General features: G+C 43.3%; 1 protein-coding gene and 1 pseudogene across 2 annotated transcripts in view; both read right to left on the bottom strand.

The window, feature by feature from the left end:
- Positions 1–20,760, bottom strand: part of SCFD1 (sec1 family domain containing 1) — a 326,499-nt gene that overhangs the window by 135,203 nt on the left and 170,536 nt on the right. The gene's annotated exons all lie outside the window — the stretch shown is intronic.
- LOC309569845 overlaps positions 12,364–20,760 on the bottom strand; it is a 31,938-nt pseudogene continuing 23,541 nt past the window's right edge. The window contains exon 3 of the transcript in view: positions 12,364–12,640. The product of the transcript in view is annotated as an uncharacterized misc_RNA (transcript). The remainder of the gene's footprint in view (positions 12,641–20,760) is intronic.

Genomic DNA, 20,760 nt, shown 5'->3' on the forward strand with positions numbered 1-20,760 from the left:
TTTGCAAAAGGGGTTCCTCCCAGGCATAACACCCTGAAGGAGGCTTTGGAACCATGAAGAGGTGTTTCGGACATTCCCATTTCTTGCAACCATATTTCAAATCAGTGGGATAAGCTTATTCAGCCCATGCATACCAAAGGGGACAGCTACCTTCAGGTAGCCCCAGTATGTCCACTAGGGCAAACAGCGCACCCACTAGCGCCAGAGTTGCGTGGCAGCTTAGCTGAATCCGGAGACTACAGGGACGTCTGGTGGCTATTCACAGCTCCCTGTCTCACACCCACCAGGGTCTTTGTTATTTATTTTTTGGCAGTCGGATTGTGCAGCAGGATTGTCAGGTGTAGCAGCCTTATGCATGCAGAAATTAAAGGCTGCAGACATCACTGGGGACGCAAGGAACACAACCCCACGCCCCTTAATGACCAGGAGGGGCACGCAAACCCCACCCCCCAGCAAGATGCTACTACCGGACTGCACCCAGGATCAAAAACTGCAGCTGGTGCACACTGTGACCCGAAAGAATAGTGGGCACAGCTCTTCCACTCCTAGCCCCACCCAGAAGGTGGCAGTGGGCATGCTGACAGGCAAGAATAATAAGTCTACGGCAAAAGAGCAGGGCAAAGCCCGCCAAGTACCCGGAAACCATCAGCAGGCGATGCCAACAGGGGACAACTATGCCAGATAGCTAGGGCTAACCTAACAACTAATGGCAGGCACTGCAACCCAGCCAACCACTGTCTATCTCAGCCAGCCCATGAGAAGAGGATACCCAACTCCTGAGCAGAAGCAGCAGCAAGCAGCTCAGCGAGCACCTGCCCATCTCGGCTCCGCTCAGCAGACACGGCCAGGAGGTGAGAAAGGGCAATGTCCACAAGCTGCATGAAGGTTGCAAAACCGTGATATCAATTGTTGGCCAGCCCATTTGCATTGTCCGCACAGCCGTGGGGGGGGGGGGGGGAGTTTGAACACCAGGAAAAAGCCCTGTCTGTTCATCAGCCAAAGGGAAGGCTCACAGGCAGAGTTCCCGCCCACAAGACACAGCCACCGGACTCCCGGGGAGGCGTGTGAGAACAATGCCCACAAGTAGCATGACAGGCACCACTCTCCTGCCCCAGTAGGCAGGAAAGCGGCAGCCTCAATTCCTGACCAGCCCAACCGCGTGGTCTGCCCACCCGCAGGGGGGTCACCAAAACACCAAAAGAACACTCAGTCCAGCAACCAGAGGAAACAGCTGCTGCAGTGGGAAGGCTCACAGGCTGTACCAGGATGCCAAATGGAAGACAATCCACAAAGAGCCCCCCCTGCTTCTGGGTCAGTAGTAACACACCATCAGCAGACCCTTGCAGCTGAAACCAGAAGGAAACTCCTCCAGTCATGACCATACACAGGAGAGGCAGACAAAACCTCTCCTAGGTGAGCCCCATGTGCCCGTTGCAGGGATTAAGGAGGCAGGTGACTGACTGAACCTGTAGGTGGCAATATAACCCAATGGTCCAGATTCAAAAGAGCTGTGTCCGTCATTAAACGTAAGAGAAAGTTAAGTTTATACAGCATTTCAAGATGGGGTCCCTTATAATTATTTTTGGTTTTGCTTTCACTCTCTCATACTGGTCACTGAAAGTTCACCATGGCACCTCATGGCAAAGAACTCTCTGAGGATCTGAAAAAAAAAGAATTGTTGCTCTACATAAGGATGGCCTAGGCCATAAGAAGATTGCCAAGACCCTGAAACTGAGCTGCAGCACAGTGGCCAAGACCATACAGCGGTTTAACAGGACAGGTTCCACATAGAACTGGCCTCACCATGGTTACCCAAAGAAGTTGAGTGCACATGCTCAGTGTCATATCCAGAGGTTGTCTTTGGGAAATAGACCTATGAGTGCTGCCAGCATTGCTTCAGAGGTTGAAGGGGTGGGGGGGTCAGCCTGTCAGTGCTCAGACCATACGCCGCACACTGCATCAAATTGGTCTGCGTGGCTGTCGTCCCAGAAGGAAACCTCTTCTACAGATAAATCAAAAGAAAGCCCGAAAACAGTTTGCTTAAGACAAGCAGACTTAGGGCATGGATTACGGGAACCATGTCCTGTGGTCTGATGAGACCAAGATAAACTTGTTTGATTCAGATGGTGTCAAGCGTGTGTGACGGCAACCAGGTGAGGATAACAAAGACAAGTGTGTCTTGCCTACAGTCAAGCATGGTGGTGGAAGTGTCATGGTCTGGGGCTGCCGGCACTGGGGGGCAACAGTTTATTGAGGGAACCATGAATGCCAACATGTACTGTGACATACTGAAGCAGAGCATGATCCCCTCCCTTCAGAGACTGGGCAGCAGCGCAGTATTCCAACATGAGAACGACCACAAACACACCTCCAAGACGACCAGTGCCTTGCTAAAGAAGCTGAGGGTAAAGGTGAAGGACTGGTTAAGGATGTCTCCAGACCTAAACCCTATTGTGCGTCTGTGGGGCATCCTCAAACGGAATGTGGAAGAGCGCAAGGTCTCTAACATCCACCAGCTCTGTGATGTTGTCATGGAGGAGTAAAAGAGGACTCAAGTGGCAACCTGTGATGCTCTGGTGAACTCCATTCCCAAGAGGGTTAAGGCAGTGCTGGAAAATATTGGCGGCCACACAAAATATTGACACTTTGCACCCAATCTGGACATTTTCACTTAGGGAGATACTTACTTTTGTTGCCAGCGGTTTAGACATTAATGGCTTTGGGTTGAGTTATTTTGAGGGGACAGCAAATTTACACTGTTATACAAGCTGTACACTCACTACTTTACATTGCAGCAGAGTGTCATTTCTTCAGTGTTGTCACATGAAAAGATATAATAAAATATTTACAAAAATGTGAGGGGTGTACTTGCTTTTGTGAGATACTGTATATAAACTTCTCATGACTACAGTATATTCAAAATGAAAATAAAGTTTTGGTCTTTAAGTCCATGCTGATGAGCTTTGGGCTTGTGTTGATGACAAGTTTGTTATTATCATAGACACTTCTGAGATTATACAGAATTCATTCATTGACAGGTTCATTTGACCTGCAGTTGAGCTAATTCAAGTGGGTTTTGCATTTCTCTAGATTAGTATTGGAATGCAGACCCTACCTGGACAAAACAAAAACAGGCTGACACAGGCCCTAAGGCTTTAAATTGTACCTCCATTGCTTGATTCACTGATCATATATGCTCTATACGTAAGGATAAGATCACATAAAGCTATAAAAACCCTGCAGCTTCCAAAAATCTCTTCTAGTTCATAGCAGATGTTATTCTACAGAAAATCCTTTAATCGTTCAACCTTTTGTTTGTTATATTCCCACCTTAAAAACAGAGAGTCATGCATGAAAGGAGAGTGTTATTGCAATTCTGTCTCCTTTTGAATCTCCTTTTGGAGAGTCTGCGTATGTAAAGTGCAATTCTGACACAGACACTAAAAATGAAAACTATATCTTGAAGCAAAATTGTCCAATACAGATGGTCTAATTAATAAAATACGTACTAATGACATCCCCAAACCTTTCCAGTTCGAGAAAATGAAAAAGTAGAACAGCATAAGGTATTAAAAAAAAAAAGACTTTTAAGGGCCCTTTTACAGGGGCTGTCTGATCAGGTCCACCTGTGAGTTTTTCAGGCAGACCTGACCGACCTTGCAGTGCCCCCTATGGAGAGGCAGATGTCAGCGGACATCTGCTGCTATCCGATCCTACCCGCAAAATCCAGACGGATGGTGGTCCTATTTTCCATCCGCCTGGTGGATCAGATAGGATCAGATGAATATGGACAGGCCATCCATTTCCCCATAGAGGAGAGCGGGACTGTGTCCATGTCCGCTCTGCACAGCGGAGCAGACAGGACCTGTCATCTGCCTGCTCAGTGGAGCAAGGTAAAGGAGAGGTGCCGTGTATCATCCTGCAAAGACCCGGGAGGGAAATATCTACAAGCCTAGGAGACTTGGCTGCCGAGAAGCAAAAAGTCAAAAGTATCTGGTGTATGACACTAGGCACAGAGCAATGCATGCAGCACTGTGAACAGGAACAGCAGCACAGAAGCACTTTACATTTGAGCACCTTATGAAGTCTTTTTTTGGAGCACTTCAAACACAATGACCCTTTGCAGGACTGATATATAATTATCAATATATTTTTTTGTGTGAGTTTCATTTTTTTGGACTGCTTTGTGACATTTGTTTTGCGGATTTTTTGCACAAAGTATTTTTTTGGTCCATTCACGGTAAATATTGTGTTTGTGGCAGCATGAAAGGGACAGCATTGTGAGTAGTGATTTACAGTACCCCCCTAATACTTACCCTCTGGATCAAGTGATGTCCAAGAGAGCCTTGCCTCTCTGGGGACTCGAACTCCTGAGTGACTATTGGCAGCAGCGGGAGCCATTTGCTCCCACTGCTGTCAATCACAGCCAGTGAGCCAATCAGGAGTCAGAGGGGGTAGGGCCGAACTGCGGCTTCTTGTGTCAATGGAGACACAGAACAGCGGCTTGGCTTGGGTGCCCCCATAGCAAGCTGCTTGCTGTGGAGACACCAGACAGGAGGGAGGAGCCAGGAGCGTCGGCGTAGGACCTGAGAAGAGGAGGATCTGGGCCACTCTGCAAAACCACTGCACAGAACAGGTAAGTATAAGATGTTGAACATTTTAATGAAAAAAAAAAAAAAATTCAAGCTTCACAATCACTTTAAAGGAAAGCACTAGGGGGACTTGACCATTCATGTCACTTGGTATTTTTCAAATGCAATTTTATTGCAAACATTTGCTTTAACCTCTTGCCGAGCGCCAACAATACATATACTGCGGCAGGTCAGCTCTGTCGCGCGAAATGACGTAACTGTACATCGCTTTGCAGGGGGCGCGCGCCTATTCACCACGGGGGGGGGGGGGGGGGGGTTAGATTAACGGGTCTGAAGGCCGTGACTGCCGCTGAGCACCCAAAATTGCTCCCCGTGGAGATAGAATGGTGGTGGCAGACCGCTATTTTGTCAGTAATGAACACAAGGATCCTGTGTTCCTCTTTTTTTAGGAACACAGGTCCCGGTGTTCATTCGGTAAATACATACCCCCAAATTAGATAGCACCCCCTAGGGACACATTTAACCCTTTGATCACCTCTGGTGTTCACCCCTTCCCTGCCAGTGTCGTTAGTACAGTAACAGTGCATATTTTAGCACTGATTGCTGTAGTCACTAGTCACTGGTCCCCCTAAGTGTGTTGAAAATGTCAGGTGTCTGATCTGTCTGCCGCAATGTCACAGCCCTGCTAAAAAAACGCTGATCGCCGCGATTACTAATAAAAATGACATAATGACACAATATTTTTTTTTTCATAATTATCGCTCTTTTTTTGTTTATAGCGCAAAAAATAAAAATTGCACAGGTGATCAAATACCTCCAAAAGAAAGCTCTATTTGTAGGAAAAAAAGGACATCAATTCCATTAGGGTACAGCGCCGCACGACCACGCAAGTGTCAGTTAGAGTAACACAGTGCCGTATCGCAAAAAATGGCCTGGTCATTAGGGGAAAAACCTCCCGGTCCAGAAAGGTACAATATTTTTTACCTTCATGCATCCTGTGCATGAAGGTAAAACACCTACTGTGTGCAGCAGCTCCCCCCAGCCCCCCTAATATTTAGTGTGAAGGTCTGCAGATCCTGGGTAAAACAATCAGTATAATGAAATATTTGGCTTCACAGTAGTATCAATTTCAAACTGTAGGGTCTTGTTAGCCACTCATACAGTGGTCACAAATCTTGCAAACTACAAATATAGTACAATTGAAGAGACAGGAGGTGCATTTCCAAAAAAAAAAAAAAAGTTGGTGTGGTTGAGGGAAGAAATTATTAAGATTTATTAAAATGCACTCATGTAAAACAGCACACAAGGAAATGTATTTGTGAAATCACATTTAAGTAGGATCTGTGATAACGTGATGAAGAGCTCTATTCAGAATCCCAACATTCCTAGTGATTTTCCTGGTATCGCTTTAATGCAGTCATTAATATGTTTCTTTCCGTACTTTGCATGCAGACATCAACTTGACTGGGAACACTTAACAGAACTACAAATAATAATCTTGGTAACAAATGAAAAACAAAACAAAGATGTATTGAACACAGGAAAGAAGAAGGCTTAATAACTAACACATGACTCCTGTTCTTACAGATCCAATAAATCGTTTTATTGCATGCACTGAAAAAACAGAAGTTTGGAAAAAAAATACATGTGCTTGAAACAAAAATTAAAAAGAAAATCAGATTGCACCCATTTTCATCGAGTCAGCAGACATTGAAACATATTACCATGCAGATTTCAGGTATGTTCAGCACAGTTTTAGACTAGGCTTTATAATCCAATACCGATGCCTTTCGATTTGACATCACAGTAATGGAAATTTTTGTGTGGCAAGCTATTCATTTTTGGTTGTTAAAATGTGGATGACTGAATGTCTAGTTCAACCAGGGTAACATATGTTACAATCATCACTAAATGGCGGCCGGCCCGAGTCACTGTTCCATTCGGACCGGCCGCGGTCCTGCCATTTAGGAGCCCACTCAGCCATCCTCACTGCGGTCATCCTTATCCAGCTCCACATGGAAGGCAGGAGGCTGATATCAGAGGCAGTACAGCTCCGGATGGAGGGCGGGACTTAAAGTTAACTAGCAGGGGATTGGTTCATAGCAACCAATAACAAGCTGGTTACCAGGACAAGTTGTGCAGATCCCGCCCTCCTTCCAGAGCTGTCCTGCTTCTGATGTCAGCCTCATGCCTCTGGCCATCCATGCGGATCTGTCCTGCCAATGTCCGTTCTAGACTAATGTGCATTCCACCTTGTGTAGGTAGGACATTAAAGAGAACTGTTACTGTTGTGAGTAGGGCTGCAACTAACGATTAATTTGTCTGTCGACTAATCTATCGATTATTTTTACGATTAGTCGACTAATCTAACGATTATTTTTATTTTATTTTTTTTTGCTTAATTGAGTGTTTTTTTGATTAGCTAATTAATCCTGTAATTAATAAAGACCCCTCAGTAATCCCCCCTCCCAGTACAGACCCCTCAGTAAGTCCCTTCCCAGTACAGACCCCTCAGTAAGCCCCCCCTCCCAGTACAGACCCCTCAGTAAGCCCCCCCTCCCAGTACAGACCCCTCAGTAAGCCCCCCTCCCAGTACAGACCCCTCAGTAAGTCCCTTCCCAGTACAGACCCCTCAGTAAGCCCCCCCTCATAGTACAGACCCCTCAGTAAGCCCCCCTCCCAGTACAGACCCCTCAGTAAGCCCCCCTCCGAGTACAGACCCCTCAGTAAGCCCCCCTTCCCAGTACAGACCCCTCAGTAAGCCCCCCCCCTCCCAGTACAGACCCCTCAGTAAGCCCCCCCTCCCAGTACAGACCCCTCAGTAAGCCCTTAAATGGAACCTGCTGGCTAACCAAGGCTGTCTGTAATAGAACAAATTACTGGACCTTCCTGACCCAGATTTTTACTACACAGGGTTGCTGTAGAAGAAGTGGAGAGGCACTGTTGAGCACCTCAAATGTCTTCAACACAGGGATGCTGTAGTTGTAGTAAAGATGCACTGTCCAGCCTCTGTAAAATGTCACCTACGCAAGGCTGCTGTAGATGTGACGTGTAAGCAAAGCACTTTTTAAATGTCACCTACACAGGGCTTCTATAATTTTAGTAGAGAGGCACTATCAAGCACAAATGAAGTGCCATCTACACAGAGCTGCAGTACATTTAGTGGAGCGGCACCATCAAGCACCTAGAAAATGTCACTTCTGCATGACTGCTATAGCTGTAGTAGAGGGGCTTCGCCAAGCATGTGTAAAATGCTACATGACATTGTATGAATATGCTGTTGTATACAGCATGTCTAGTTTGTGGCTGTACCCCCATTTGACACACTCAGAAGAAATATAGAAGAATGACAGTTCATACTGAAGACATTTTTAGGTTTTGTGGCAATCTTTCTGCATTTTGTAAAAATATGGCTAAGCTTTAATTATGTCACAAGTTATGACAATGTTTTATTTCAGTAAGTAAAAAAAAAAAAACTAACTTTTGCACCACATCACTGCCTCAGTGTGCAGAGCGTCGCTCGCCTCCGGGATGTCATGCCGCTCGCCTCCGGGATGTCATGCCACTCACAGCGGCAGGAGCGCAGCGGGGGCCGGGGGCGGGGCAGTGCAGCGGCCCCAATCAATGCAGCGGCCGGCCGGCAATGCGAGCAGGGGGCGTGTGACGTCACTTTGACGAATTTTTGTAGTCGACGTGTCATGGCAGCCCTAGTTGTGAGTGATGTGGAGGTAGCCGAGGGTGCTGTGAAGAAGGGCCGAGGACAGGAATCTGAAGAAGGGGGGGGGGGAGCAGAGGACAGGAATGTAAAGGGGTAGTAGGGGTGAGGACAGGAATGTAAAGGGGTAATGGGGGTGAGGACAGGAATGTTAAGGGGTGGGGGGCTGAGGACATGAATGTAAAGGGGTGGGGGGGGGGTCTGAGGACAGGAATGTAAAGGGGTAGTGGGGGCAAGGACAGGAACGCAAAGGGGTAGTGGGGGCAAGGACAGGAATGTAAAGGGATAGTGGGGGCAAGGACAGAAATTAAATGTAAAGGGGTAGTGGGGGCAAGGACAGAAATGTAAAGGGGTAGTTGGGGCAAGGACAGATGCACTCATAATTAGGTGCTACAGCACATATTGTTCATTAGAAGACTGTAGCTCTTATTCAAGCAAATACAGTGCCTCAAAAGTTTTCACAATTTTTCTATAGTCTTGTCCCAGTCTCCTAGACCTCACTAAGCTCAAAGGATATCTAGGCGAGGGGATTCTTTGAAGAATATTAAAATGGTTCTTAATTATTAAAGTAACTGTGACAGACAAAATATGTAATATATTAAAGCATTTTTAGCTTCTATGTACGAACCAATCATTAATCTTACCTGCTGAATAATGTGGATGTTAAAGGAAACGAGTGGTAAAGAAATACAGTACAGATGCTTCCAGCTAAAATTGCTAGGTGCCTGTCTTTCATTAATTGTATACTAGGGAGAAAACAACAGGAGAGGTAGGAAGGTAGGGTAGAAACACCCAAACCGAAAGGTGGGCAGAACAGAACTATGGCTGAGAAATCTTGCCACCGGTGTCCCTTACATACACACACAAAGCAAGGTGTTACTGCACAAAAGCACACAACCAGGGATGCCAGAGAGCTGTTGCCAGATATCAACCTACCTGTATATATATATATATATATATATATATATATATATATATACACACACACACACACAAAACACACACACACTCACCAGCCACTTTATTAGGGGTACACCTGTACAATTGCTTGGTAACACCAATTGCTGATCAGCCAACCACATGGCAGCGACTCAATCCATTAACCACTTCAGCTCTGGAAGGTTTACCCCAATCCATTTTTTTGCGATATGGCACTGCGTTAATTTAACTGACAATTGCACAGACGTGCAGTGCTGTACACAAATAAAATGTCCTTTTTCCCCCATAAATAGTGGTATTTGATCACCTCTGTGTTTTTTATTTTTTGCGCTATAAACAAAAAAAAGACAGACAATTTTGAAAAAAAAAAAAAAAAAATTTTTTTAACTTAAAAAATCCCAATAAGTATATATTGATTGGTTTGCGCAAAAGTTATAGCATTTACAATATTTTTATGGAATTTTTTTTTCTTTTACTAGTAATGGCAGCGATCAGCGATTTTTAAAAGGACTGTGACATTGCGGCAACAGTTGCCTGGTCTGATTAGTCTCAATTTCAGCTGCGACATTCAGATGGTAGGGTCAGAATTTGGTGTAAACAACATTAAAGCATGAATTCATGATGCCTTGTATCAATGGTTCAGGCTGCTGGTGTAATGGTGTGAGGGATATTTTCTTGGCACATTTTGAGCCCCTTAGTACCAATTGAGCATCATTTAAATGCCACAGCCTACCTGAGTATTGTTGCTGACCATGTCCATCCCTTTAGGACTACAGTACACCCATCTTCTAATGGTTACTTCCAGCAGGATAATGCATCATATCACAAAGCTCAAATAATCTAAAACTGGTTTCTTGAACATGACAATGAGTTCATTGTACATACAGTACTTGTCCACTGAATCACTTTCACCCTGTTCTTTTTCAGAAATGCAACAGTGGCCTTAGATGTGCGTTTTGGATCATTGTCATGTTAAAAAAGTGCACGACAACCAAGGGCACGAAGTGATGGTAGTATCTTCACTTTTTATATAGAGCAGTATATCTGTGAATTCATGATACCATCAATAAAATGCAGGTCCCTGACACCAGCAGCACTCATGCAGCCCCGCAGAAGGACACTGCCACCACCATGTTTCACTGTAGACACCATGCATTTTTCTTTGTACTCCTCACCTTTGTGACACCATACAGTTTTGAAGCCATCAGTTACAAATATATTTATCTTGGTCTCATCACTCCTGAGTACAGAGTGCCAGTAGTCTTCTTTTTCATCATGGGCCCTGGCAAATTCTAGGTGGGCTTTTTTGTGCATGGGCTTTAGGAGAGGCTTCCTTTGTGGACGACAACCATGCATGACATTACTCTGCAGTGTACGTTGTATTGTGTCATGGGAAACAATTACCCCAGTTTTGCTTTCTACTTCTTTAGCGAACTTGCATGACAATTTTCTTCAACCCTTCTCATCAGAGGTGGTAGCCTCTGTGGACGGCCTGGACATCTGTCAGATGATTGCAGTTCCCTCTTTGTTAAACTTTTGTATCACTTTTGCTATAATATTCTGACTGATGTGTAAAGCTCTGCAGAACTGCTTGAAGCCTTCACCTTTCTTGTGTAGAGAAATTCTTTTCTTTATCAGGCCTTGTGACATTTCTCTTCCATGTGGTGCCATTGCTGACAGCATGAAATGGGAAGGGGTTTTCTTTGTAAAGTAACGTCCTTTTATAATCAACTGTCTGCTGGTCACCTGTTTAATGAACAATTAGACTGACCCGTACTTGAATTTTTGTTAATTAGGATTTTGTTGTATAAAATTTAGCTTTGCTCCTAAGATTTACATTGGGGTGTATTAATTTTTGCAACATGGTCTTGAATGAATTTTTTAGGAAAAATACTGTGTGTGCAATTTAACAAATCTAGGTTGCAATCAATAGCCCACATTTGTGGAAGTATTTTGTAGTATAGTGTCCCATAGAAAATGTTAATTCCAAAAGGAAAGCAAAGTGGGGTACACACTAGTAGAAAATCTGCAGAAAATTCCCGCCCGATGTGAAATAGTTCGATTTTCGCCTAGTGTGTACACAACTTTCAGCAGCCGACCGATTTTCGTTTAATGTGTATGCAGTACGTCCGTGAAAAATCGGATACAAAAGACAGCGCATGATCTGAAGTTGCTGACAACCCGGAAGTCAAGGAACAAGTGTGCCAAAAAAAAGAAAAATCGGACGAGAAATTTTGTGAACATTTATGCACTGTGGACTAAAAACGGTAATGAACGCTGAGAAGACAGAGAAAAATCGAAGGATATTTCGTCCGATTTTCGTCAAGTGTGTACGGCTCTTTAAGGTTTTCTGACAAATCTACAGGGCGTACCCATTTAGGCTGAGCATGTGTGTGCATATACTATTTCATGGCCTATTTATTCTTGAATCTAAATACGTGTAGGTAGGTAGAAAATTAGTTTATATGAATAATGGAAACTAATTTATCTGATGCACAGTCTAAGTAAAGTATCAAACTCTAAAAATCATCTCTTTAGGGAAGCCTATCCTGCCTCCACCTGAAAGCTGTACTTTTGCTTCTCCATCAGCTCATTCCTCATAGTTATTACTGTTTGTATCACCTTCCCCTTCCTCTAGATGTAAAAGTTCTCACGAACAATGACCTCCTAACCCAGTGATGGCGAACCTTGGCACCCCAGATGTTTTGGAACTACATTTCCCATAATGCTCATGCTCTCTGCAGTATTGTTGAGCATCATGGGAAATGTAGTTCCAAAAGATCTGGGGTGCCAAGGTATGCCATCATTGTTAATGGTACAGTCTCCTTTTATTGTGTAAAGTGCTTTACAAACTTTTGGCGCTATATAAATCCTGTATGATAATAATACCTTCTGCCCCCTCCAAAGCAAAAGTATACTGTGTCCAATACCAATCAGGGCTCCATAAGCAATAATCCATAGCAAAGCATTCATAAGACATTAATGTTTTCCCCTGACAAGGTCTTAAAGGCAAGCATGATCAATAAAATGTTAAACAGTTACTAGCTCTGTTGTATAATCTGCAGACGGTTTACGTTCCACTGGAGTAGAAAAAAAAGACAGTCTGACAGCAAAATGCTAATACAAAAACCACAGATTTGCAAGTAATGCTCCGATAGTGATTAGCCTGAAACACATCTCTAGTAATCTCATATGAGATCTAGCACCTGGCATACTGCACACAGGCTCTGCTTGTTCTTTAACCTCTGCTTTAAATGGAGGAATCTCTTTATGCGTCTGGGTAATACACACATAGAATAAAATGCTTTTATCTGCAGAAAGAAGATGGATTAGTTCTAGACTCTGTTCTGCCACATAAATCTTCTCCTCTATGTACTGCCAGTTTATGCTACACCTAAAAAGCAAAATATGTCAGTAAATAAGACTGGGCATTCTGTTTTTAGTGGAAATGGATTTGGGGAATACTAGCGGCTCTAAACTGAGGATTAAAGCAGGGCTTGTTTGTTGAAATCTTTCAACCTGTCGTGTTTTTAGGAGACGCATAGACACAAGTGCTGACTTAATCTGCATATGGGCCAGAGAGCTGCCAGGACACACCAGAGGAGCTGATTAATTGTCAGTTTTTAAGGTAATGCTAAAAACTGATGGAATATGAGCAGCAGGGAAAAATATCATGTATCGCTGGCAGCTTCCAAGCACTTCAGTCCTCTGGCCAAAACACCATTTACACACACACACTGCACTGTATGAATGTGTCTGCATCTCTGACACTATGAGAAACAAACAGCAATCGTAATTTGCAGAGTTGACCACACAATCACATTGATTTAACCCTCAGATAAAACACTTGGGTAATAAGAATAACAGAAAAATCACCAACAGAATTCTCATCTATCCTGTAGCACTATTCACAGGGCTGGTATATATCACTGAACTACAGTTCAAATATTTCCCCTAGTGTTCCAATCTCTAGAATACTTTGTCTTCCAACACCTACTTTATTTTCACAGATTCCTGATCCTACGGACTTCTGTATGGTAGACTACATATCACAACGGCACTCAAAAGTATTTAATGACCTTTTAAAAACAGACTACATTGTTCACATTCTAAATCTGTTCTTCTTGTGTGTTTGATAGTGTGAAAAGTGAATATGTCTGGTCACAGAGCTTTACACAGTAAAAAAACATATATATGTACAATTTCAGCTGTCAAAGTTTTAGGAGTCATTGAAACCTTTCTTGTGATTCAAGCACCTATGCCAAAAAACACAGATAGGTTCTGCCTTTCCTGAGACGTCTCTGCAAACCACAGTGCAGTTGAACAATACAACCTTATCTGGACCCACCATAATACTCTGCTCCCTCGTCCTTTAGGGAAGCTCAGATTTAGGGCTCTTTCACACGGACGTTCCGTATGTCCGTAAATCACCCCATCCGTTTGCGGGTGATATACGGACATAATGAATGTCTATGGGATTGCGGATGTCAGCGGGTGACCATCCGCTGACATCCGATTTTCGTCCTTTCAGTTCGGTTCCATTTTTTGGAACGGAACAGAACCCTATTTTTGTTCCGTTTAAAAAACGGAACGGATGCAAAATCGGATGTCAGCGGTGTCATCCGCTGACATCTGCAATGCCCATAGACATACATTATGTCCGTATATCATCCGCAAAACGGATGGGATGATATGCAGACATACGGAGCAGATGACACAAGTGTCATCCGTGTCAGTAAAAATAAAAAAATAAAAAAGTGCCGGAGCGGATCGCAATGTGTAAAAGAGCCCTAACAGTATTGGGAAATACAGCAAAGCCAGATTGGCCCACTGAGCTTCCTTTTCTTCTCCCAGTCTATGCGCTGCTGTACAGGGGACTGGAAGAGGTAAATATCAAGGGACATTTGGATACTTTTTCCATCACTGAAACTGGATTTAATGGTGGAATTTTATAACATCCTACAGTTCAGTTTTAAAGAAAATCTTTCACCTCAGTGGCAAGGTCCACTTATCAATGGTGCCCCCCCCTTCTTCCTAAAATTCTGCATAAATGTATCTATGGCAGTAAAAATTGTTAGATAATATACTCACCCTTCTCTGACCTCTGTAGTGCAGGGAGATCCCTGGGAATGCTGAGTAGCTCAAATCTCATGAGAAGACTATGTGCAGTGCAGCACAGTGCAGGCTTGTCTTCATGTGAGATCTGGCTGGAAGCATGATAATGTCACCCTCTCCTTGGTGCTGCAAGAGAAAGTCTGTAGTCAAGTATATATTTTACCCCCAGAGGTTGTTTTATGGAGGGTTTTAGGGAGGAGGGCAACTTAAATAAGCACAACTCTGCGAGTAAGGTGGAAGGTTTGCTTTAAAAATGTTGTACATTTGCTCACAAATCTTAGGTTTGCTGTAGGTCCTGTTTACGGGAAGCAGTAAGACCAGTTTATTATAGCCAAAACATTTTCCTTAGCTTTGGAACAAATGTTGTCTTTGTCCTGCTGAGAAGATGCTGAGAAGATTTCACTTCCTGTCTTGGGGACACAACAGGAAGCGGGGGGGAAATCTCCCCAAAGTGATGGGAATCCCTATTTTAGTCACTAGAACATTTGTCCTTATTGGAAGATTTATCCTCATCTCTTTTTCTCATAAGAACATAATACAATTTTATAGGAGAGGGTGAATCTACCCAGAAGAGACATGGACAGCAATAAAGCCTGGTACAAAAAAAAAAAAATGTTTTTCCTTTACTTATATTTAAGTAATAATAAAAATAAAGAAGTTTTTATCATAATAGTCACCTTTAGACCCCGTTCAGACAGGGGCGACGCGACTTGCTGGGGCGACCTGTGAAGTCGCGGTGCACAGCGTGCACCGCAACCTCGGCGCGATATGCACGGACTTCATATCATTGAAGTCAATGCAAGTCGCCTCCAGGTCGCCCCAAAGTAGTACAGGACCCTTTTTCTAAGTTGGAGCGACTTGTGTCGCTCCTATTAGAACGGGTCCTGTGCTAATCAATGGCAGGCGACCCACCGCGATTTGTCAGGTGACCAAGTCGCCTGACAAGTCGCGCTAGTGTGAATGGGGACTTAAAGTGATTGTAAAGTCTTGTTTAAAAAAAAAAAAAAAAAAACAACAAACATGTTATACTTACCTCCTCTGTGGCAGTTGGTTTTGCACAGGGGAGCCCAGATCCTCCTCTTCTTGGGTCCCTTGTTGTTGCTCAAGGCCCCTCCCTCCTATCGAGTGCCCCACACAGCAAGCAGCAGGCTATGGGGGCACCCGAGCCGAGCTCCAGCTCCGTGTGTCCATTCATCGCAAAACTGGACCCTCCTTCCCGATTTTAGAGCTGCCTATAGTGAGGTTGGTTGTTTGTGCAAGTTAGATCTGATCACCTTTAGTGCAAGCGCTCAGTAGAGTGGTAAATAAATTGGTATAGCTGGCTCTACAGGCTCAATACGCCTAAAGCGGTATTAAACACCAAACCAAAAATGTATTATATTGCAGCCTACCAATCATTAGATGTGGTGGCTGCATCAGATTTCTTCTCTTTGTTTTTTTCTCTCTGTTTTCACCTGGTGATCTGGCCAGTAATACACCTCCAGTATTAATGAGACACAACTCCCGAGGAATGAGTACAGGAGGCACAGCAGACAGCAGCATGTATTAGCAGATTTAGATACACAAACAAATTAAAGCCAAACTCCAGCTCACACTTTAAAGTGCCTTGAAAAAATATTCATACCTCTTCAAATTTTCCACATTTTCTCAGGTTACAAACAAAATATATTGTATTGGGACTTTATGTGATAGACCAACACAACGTGGCACACAATTGTGAAGTGAAAGAAAAATTATAAATGGTTTTCAGAATTTTTTACAAATAAATATCTGAAAAGTGTGGCGTGCATTTGTATTTAGCTCCCCTGAGTCAATACTTTGTAGAACCACTTTTCGCTGCAATTACAGCTGCAAGTCTTCTTTGGTATGTCTCTACCAGCTTTGCACATTTAGAGAGTTACATTTTTGCCCATTCTTCTTTGCAAAATTGCTCAAGCTCTGTCAGATTGGATGGAAAGCGTCTGTGAACAGCAATTTTCAAGTCTTGCCACATATTATCAATTGGATTTAGGTCTGGACTTCAATTGGGCCATTCTAACACATGAATATGCTTTGATCTAAACCATTCCATTGTAGCTCTGGCTCTATGCTTATGGTCACTGTCCTGCTGGAAGGTGAACCTCCACCCCAGTTTCAAGTCTTTTGCAGACTCGAACGGGTTTTCTTCCATAATTGCGATGTATTTGGCTCCATCCACCTTCCTATTAACTCTGACCAGCTTCCCTGTCCCTGCTGTAGAAAAGCATCCCCACAGCATAATGCTGCTGCCACCACCATGTTTCATGGTGGGAATGGTGTGTTCAGAGTGATGTGCAGTGTTAATTTTAAGTCACACATAGCGTTTTGCTTTTAGGCCAAAAAGTAAAATTTTGGTCTCATCGGATCAGAGCACCTTCTTCCATGTTTGCTGTGTTCCCCACATGGCTTCTCACAAACTGCAAATGGGACTTCTCATAGCCTTCTTTCAACATTGGCTTTCTTCTTGCCACTCTTCCAGAAAGGCCAGATTTGCGGAGTGCATGAGTAATAATTGTCCTGTGGACAGATTCTCCCACCTGAGCTGTGGATCTCTGCAGCTCCTCCAGAGTTACCATGGACCTCTTTGCTGCTTTAATGAATAATGCTCTCCGTGCCAGTTTAGGTGGACCGCCATATCTAGGTAGGTTTGCAGTTGTGCCAGGCTCTTTCCATTTTCGGACGATGGATTGAACAGTGCTCTGTGAGATGTTCAAAGCTTGGGATATTTTTTTATAACCTAACTCTGCTTTAAACTCCTACACAACTTTATCCCTGACCAGTCTGGTGTATTCCTTGGCTTTCATGATGCTGTTTGTTCACTAGGGTCCTCTAACAAACCTCTAAGGACTTCACAGAACAGCTGTATTTATACTGAGATTAAATTACACACAGGTGGACTCTATTTACGAACCAGGTGGCTTCTGAAAGCAATTGGTTCAACTAGATTCTATTTAGGGGTATCAGAGTAAAGGGCGCTGAATACAAATGCACGCCACGCTTTTTGGATATTTAATTGTAAAACATTTTACCAAAGAAGACTTGCAGCTGTAATTGCAGTGAAAAATGGTTCTACAAAGTATTGACTCAGGGGAGCTATTTACAAATGCACGCCACACTTTTCAGATATTTATTTGTAAAAAATTCTTAAAACCATTTATCATTTTCTTTCCACTTCACAGTTATGTGCCATTTTGTGTTGGTCTACCACATAAAATCCCAAAAAAATACATTTACATTTTTGGTTGTAACATGACAAAATGTGGAAAATTTCAAAGGGTATAAATCCTTTTTCAAGGCACTGTAAATTCAGTTGCAGCAAACAGTTTTTTCCTTTTGGGATAAAGGCTTTGCAAGAACAAAATCGTTTTATTACAGCCACCCCATCTAAGAATTGGTAAGCTGCAATATAACAAATGTTTACTTTTGAATTTAATACTTCTTTAGGTCAACAGAGAGAGTAGGGGCAGGGAGTTATGAGAATAAAGCTGATGTTCAGCAGCCTAATGGCAGAAATGGAGGCCTCCCGTTGGTATAATATACATATCGAATACAGCAGAAAACTGGAAGCTCAGACGACTTCCATCTAGAAGGAAAATACACAGAACAACACATCAAAAAAGTCTCAATGAACAAACTGATTTAACGGTCATGTCCTATCTTTTCTTTTAAGCACAAATAAATGTGCAGCCAGTAGCAAGAAACTTTCTGCGTCTGTTTGATTCTCAATCAAATCCCTACACAGTTTATCTTAAAGGAACAACAGTGTATTTTCCTTTAGAAGACAATGAGCCCCAATGATCAGAATAAAAATATATCAGAAGCTCAAATGATGATCCTCAATCAGATTACCGCTGACACCCTGAATAGAATTTGGTAAAAAGTAAATGTGTGTCCAGCTTTATATAGAAGAGAAGGCCTGTATTAAAATTGCCAACAGTAACCCCAATTAGGTGAGATCTATGTATAAAGCAGGCACCTGCATTAGAAGTTGCAGAAGGAAGAATTCTGGCATATAACCATTCCAGAGTCTCCAATCTACCTGAGGGACATTCTCCCTACCTGGATACATTAGATTCTGATATACACTATCGCCAAAAGTATTGGGGACACCTGCCTTTACACACACATGAAATTTAATGGCATCCCAGTCTTAGTCTGTAGGGTTCAATATTGAGTTGACCCACCCATTGCAGCTACAACAGCTTCAACTCATATGTGAAGGTTGTCAACAAGGTTTAGGTATGTTTGACCATTCTTCCAAAGGCGCATTTGTGAGGTCAGGCACTGATGTGGATGAGAAGGCCTGGCTAGTAGTCTGTGCTCTAGTTCATCCAAAAGGTGTTCTATGGGGTTGAAGTCAGGACTTTGTGCAGGCCAGTCAAGTTCCTCCACCCCAAACTCGCTCATCCATGTCTTTATGGACCTTGCTTTGTGCACTGGTGTGCAGTAATGTTGGAACAGGAAGGGGCCATCCCCAAACTGTTCCCACAAAGTTGGGAGAAATTGCCCAAAATGTCTTGGTATGCTGACGCCTTAGGAGTTACCTTCACTGGAACTAAGTGGTCAAGCCCAACCCCTGAAAACCTACCTCACACCATAACCCCCCCCCCCCCCTCCATCAAATGATTTGTACCAGTGCACAAAGCAAGGTCCATAAAGACATGGATGAGCGAGTTTGGGGTGGAGGAGCTTGACTGGCCTGCACAGAGTCCTGACCTCAACCCCAAAAGAACGCCTTTGGGATGAATTAGAGCGCAGACTGCGAGCCAGGCCTTCTCGCCTTCATCAGTGCCTGACCTCACTAATGCGCTTCTGGAAGAATGGTCAATCATTCCTATGGACACACTCCTAAACCTTGTGGACAGCCTTTCCAGAAGAGTTGAAGCTGTTATAGCTGCAAAGGTTGGGCCAACTCAATACTGAACCCTATGGACTAAGACTGGGATGCCATAAAAGTTCATGTGCGTTGAAAGGAAGACGTCTCAATACTTTTAGTAATATAATGTATATCCTCATGGTTCCTTTGTCCTGAAATCCTACAATGGGCACATTTAGGGTTGTAACCACATGCAGTAATAACCTCCCTCTCTGTGAAATGTGTGACACAGAAGTGCCTACTCACAGGGCATAGTGAATGTCACAGAATTCAAGGAAGTAAATGTGTGGAGATCTTCACAAAGTTCAAAATCATTCAGATTATTAGGAACTTGCTAGAAATTATTGAAATACAATGTGGAAATTAATATATATTTTACATTTTTATCATGGATACGCTTTAACCATGTTTAATATGGAAAAGCAAAAAGACTCTTTATGTGACAACATTTTAGGTAAAAAAAGACATCTCTCTTTAGGCATTTGAGCAAGTAGCAGAATGGTTCAGACATTGTGACCATTGGCAGTAACAGTTTCAGAGCGATGTAACTGTAAAAGAAGAAATCTGGAAAGAAATTTGACTACAAGAAAAATTATTTATTTAGAGATGAGTTGTTCATGGAAAACACTCCGCGCTGCCTAAGTTTGTCAGCAGAGTATGGCAATCTGTCCTGGGACCCGACATTTAGCTCATTACTGATTCAGTAGCGGAATTAAGTTCTATTTCAGAATTTGGTGTGATGTGCATGATGTCTAGACTCTGTTCTTGCAGCTCCGTAGCAGATAGCACTATAAAAATTGGATTTTTGACTTACCATAGTAAAATCCACTTCTCTGATGTTCATTGATGGACACAGCTCCTGATCTTCATAACCACTGGGTTATACTACCCCCTACAGGCGTAGAATACTAGGCATAAAAAAAAAGTCTGGCTATGCATTTTGGCAGCCCCATGGGGTATAATCCCTCTCTCTGCTATAGGTACTCATTTTTGTTACAAGCAGTGTCAAAGGAATTACAACTCCACAGAGGGGTGGGTGCTGTGTCCATCAATGAACATCAGAGAAACAGATTTTACGGTAAGTCAAAAATCCCATTTTCTTTCATTCATTGACGGACACAGCTCCTGATCTTCATAACCATTAGGACATCCCAAAGCAGTGCTAAACATGGGGGGTGGGAACAGCAAAAAATTCCCAAGGCTAAACAAAAAGCTTAACCAAAACAACTGGAGCTCACCTGAAAAAAAACAATACACCCTAAAAGAGGATAAGGTCCTCTAAACAGCAGCCTGCAAAACCTTGCGGTCAAAAGAAGCATCCGCAGAGGCCAACACATCCATTTATAAAACTTGTCAAAGTGTGCACCAACAACTAGGTGGCTGCCTTGCAAACCTGCGTCACTGATGCCTGATGACGGAAGGCCCAGGAAACACTAAGCGCCCAAGTAGAGTGCACCTTTACAGGGAAAGGAGGAACCTGACCCCTGATGGAATAGGCCTGAATC

The sequence above is a fragment of the Pelophylax lessonae genome (genome assembly GCF_965119305.1).
Source record: "Pelophylax lessonae genome assembly, chromosome: 13".
Lineage (NCBI taxonomy): Eukaryota > Metazoa > Chordata > Amphibia > Anura > Ranidae > Pelophylax > Pelophylax lessonae.